The sequence below is a fragment of the Elephantulus edwardii genome, unplaced genomic scaffold (genome assembly GCF_000299155.1).
Source record: "Elephantulus edwardii isolate Elephantulus edwardi_28Jun2011 unplaced genomic scaffold, EleEdw1.0 scaffold00009, whole genome shotgun sequence".
NCBI classification, from domain to species: domain Eukaryota; kingdom Metazoa; phylum Chordata; class Mammalia; order Macroscelidea; family Macroscelididae; genus Elephantulus; species Elephantulus edwardii.
Window position 1 is genome coordinate 10,363,811 of NW_006399759.1, and position 3,914 is coordinate 10,367,724.

Sequence of the window (3,914 nt, forward strand, 5' to 3'; positions counted from 1 at the left end):
CAGAAATTTTTTATTTCCATTCATTCATTTCTGCACTTTTCTCTCCACCCACCCCCACCGCACCCCCAGTTCGCTCTTCTCTTTGAAAAATAAAATAAAAACTCCTTTATTGGTATACAATCCCTCCCCTGTCCCCCCCACTCCCACCCCGAGTATACTCCACTCTGCAACCTTCATTCCGGACTCTTATGATAATCATAATGCCCTATTATATATTGCTTTTAAATTGTTCTCTCCCTCATCCGTTTCAATGTAGTATACATAATTCATCCAGTTTTTCTCATTCTTACCCCAAATCTGATGTCAGTCCCATTCTATAGCAGTGACACTATGCTGTGTTTGTCCTTTTGTGACTGAGATACCTCAGTCAGCATAATGTCCTCGAGGGTCACCCATTTTGAATAATATTGCATGAGTTCCTTGTTTTTCAATGCAGTGTAGCATTCCATTGTGTGAATATACCACAGCTTCTCTATCCATTCGTTTGTTGATGGGCACTTGGGTTGTTTCCAACTCCTTACTATTGTGAACAAAGCCGCTATAAACATGGGTGTGCATATATCTGCTTGGATGTTGGTTAAGGTCCTTTTAGGGTATATTCCCAGTAGTGGAATTGATGTTCAGCATTTCTTAAGCTCAAGGAACTGAAGAACAAATTCAAACCTTGAGTTGCTATAATCAAGGATGCTTTAGGCAGAAGATTAAATGATCCAGGAAGTAATAAAAGAAGATGTAAAGAGTACACAGAATCACTGTATTGTCAGGAATTGGCAGACATAAAGAATTTAATGAAAGGACATATGAGCAAGCACCTTTGGTGATGAAAAAAGTTCAAGCTGCTTTGAAGGAAATAGCAAAAAATAAGGCCCCAGGAATAGATGATATACCAAATTAAATATTTCAGCTAATGGATGCTGCCCTGGATGTGGAGAACAACCACTTGGCCAACTGACTGGAAGAAATCTATATTTATTCCCATTCCAAAGACGGGTAACCCAACAGAGTGTGGAAACTATAGAAAAATATTGATTTCACATGCAAACAAGAGTCTGCTGAAGATTATCCAAAAACAACTGGAACAGCACATCGGCAGAGAACTGGCAGAAGTCCAGGCTGGGCTTAAAAGGGGTCATGGAACTAGGGATATTGTAGCTAATGTTAGATGGATCTTGGATGAAAGCAGGGAATACCAGAAGGATGCCTATCTGTGTTTCATTGATTATGCAAATGCACTTGACTGTGGATCATAACAAACTGTGGCTGACTCTGAGAAGAATGGGAATCCCAGCACACTTGATCATGCTAATGCAAAACCTATACTTGGACCAAGAGGCAGTCGTCAGAGCAGAGCAAGGAAAAACTACATGGTTCAAAATTGGGAAAGGTGTATGCCAGGGATGTGTCCTATCTCCATACCTTTTCGACCTATATGCAGAACAGATTATCTGGAAGGCTGGGCTCTATGAGGAGAAGTGTGGTGTCAGGACTGGTGGGAGATCTATCAATAATCTGCGTTATGCAGATGACACAACCCTGCTTGCTGAAACCAAGAAGGATCTGAAGCGCTTGCTGCACAGGGTCAAAAACTGCAGTCTTCAATATGAACTGAGGCTCAATATCAAGAAGACAAAGATTCTCACCACTGGACCAATTGGCAGCATCAGGATGGATGGTGAAGAGACTGAAATTGTTAACAACTTCAGTCTGCTTGGCTCCACAGTCAACACTCTTAGCACTAGCAGCCAGGAAATTAAAAAACGTATTGTGAAGGGAAAGTCTGCTGTTAGGGACCTCTCCAGGGTACTGAAGAGGAATGGTGTCACTCTGGAGACTAAGGTGCATCTGATACAGGCCATGGTCTTTGCAACCACTTGTTATGCATCAGAGAGTTAGACAATGACTGGGGAGTATAGAAGGAAAATGGATGCCTTTGAGCTGTGGTGCTGGAGAATAGTATTGAATGTACCCTGGACTGCTAAGAAAACAAACAGATTCATCCCGGAAAGGGTTAAACAGGGCTGCTCCTTGGAGGCAAGGATTCTGAGGCTTCCTCTGACATACTTTGGACATGTTGTAAGGAAAGACAGGTCCTTGGAGAAGGACATCATGCTTGGGAGGGTGGAGGGACAGCGCAGGAGGGGAAGACCCTCTATGAGGTAGATTGATTCAGTGACTGGGGTGATTGGGATGGGTGTGTCAGAGGCAGTGCGATTGGCACAGGATAGAGCAGGGTTTAGGGCTGTTGTACATTGGGTCGCTGTGAGTCGCAAACGACTCAACGACACATAACAAGTAGATGTAATTACTAACAAGTGGAGATTGTTTTGACTTAACACAAGGATTTTTTTTTATAACTTAGGAGTGACCAAGGCTGTGATAGAAGTTACATCTAGACAGCAAAATAGGGTTTCTTTTGGTGAACTTTTAAAAGTTGAGTAAGATATAAAGTCACACTATCTTTATATGTTTGTAAAGAGGGTTCTGGAGTAGCAAAAACCATTCAAATCCAGCTATTAAACAAAAGTTAACTGTTCAAATCAATCTAATGATTTACTTGTGTAAGATCACAGTCATTGAAAACCCTGTAGAGTACAACTCATTTTGAGTCTGAATTTTATGTTTCTGATTTCTTAGTATAAGTTTAACTTCTTACACTGTTACACAAAACATCATTTAATAAGAACAACAAATTCAAGTATCTGAATGTAATAAAAGGATATTTTAAAATCCACAAGAACTAAAATTTGACCTTGAGTCTAGCCCACTCGAATTTCCAACCCGTCTCAGGAACAAGTTTGAGGCCTCGAACACTGATGAACGAAGACCAGATGAACTATGGGAGGACATCAAGAATATCATGCAGGAAGAACACAAAAAGACATTACAAAGACAGAGGAGGAAGAAAACATCAAGACGCATGTCATATGAGACTCTGAATATTGCACTAGAGTACTGAAAAGCCAAAGCAAAGGAAAGAAATCAAGAAATTAAGAAGCTGAGTAGAAGATTTTAAAGGGCAGCACAGGAAGACAAAGTATTAAGATGAAATGTGCGAAGGGCCGGAGTCAGAAAATCAAAAGGGCTGAACTTGCTCAACATTTTTTAAGCTGAAGGAATGGAAGAACAAATTCAAGCCTCAAGTTGCAATACTTAAGGATGCTTTGGGCAGAATAGTAAATGATCCAGGAAGAATTAAAAGAAGATGTAAAGAATATACAGAGTCATTGTACCAAAAGGACTTGGTAGACACAGAAGAATTTCATGAAACAATGTAGAAGCAAGAGCCTAAGATAATCAAGAAAGACGTTCAAGTTGCTCTGAAAGAACTGGCAAAAAACAAGGTCCCAGGAATTGACAGCATGCCAGTTGATATATTCCAACAAACAGACGCTGCCCTGGATGTGCTCACCGAGTTGTGCCAAGAAATCTGGAGGACAATCACCTGGCCAACTGACTCAAAGAGATCCATATTTGTTCCCATTCCAAAGAAAGGTGACCTGACAGAGTGCAGAAATTATCAAACAATATCATCAATATCACCTGCAACAAGATTGTGCTGAAAATTATAAAAAATCTACTAAAACAGCACATCAACAGAGAACTGCCAGAAGTGCAAGCTGGTGGTACTAGAGATATTGTAGCTAATGTTAGATGGATCTTGGCTGAAAGTAGAAGAGTACCAGAGGACTGTCTATCTGTGTTTCATTAACTACTCAAAGGCATTTGACTATATGGATCACACCAAGCTGTGGCTAACCCTGAGAGAAGAAGAATGGGAATCCCAGAACACTTGATTGTGCTTATGTGAAACCTATACATGGACCAGGAGGCAGTCAGAACAGAACAAAGAAACACTGCTTGGTTCAAAATCAGGAAGGATGTAAGCCAGTATGTGTCCTATCTCCATACCTTTT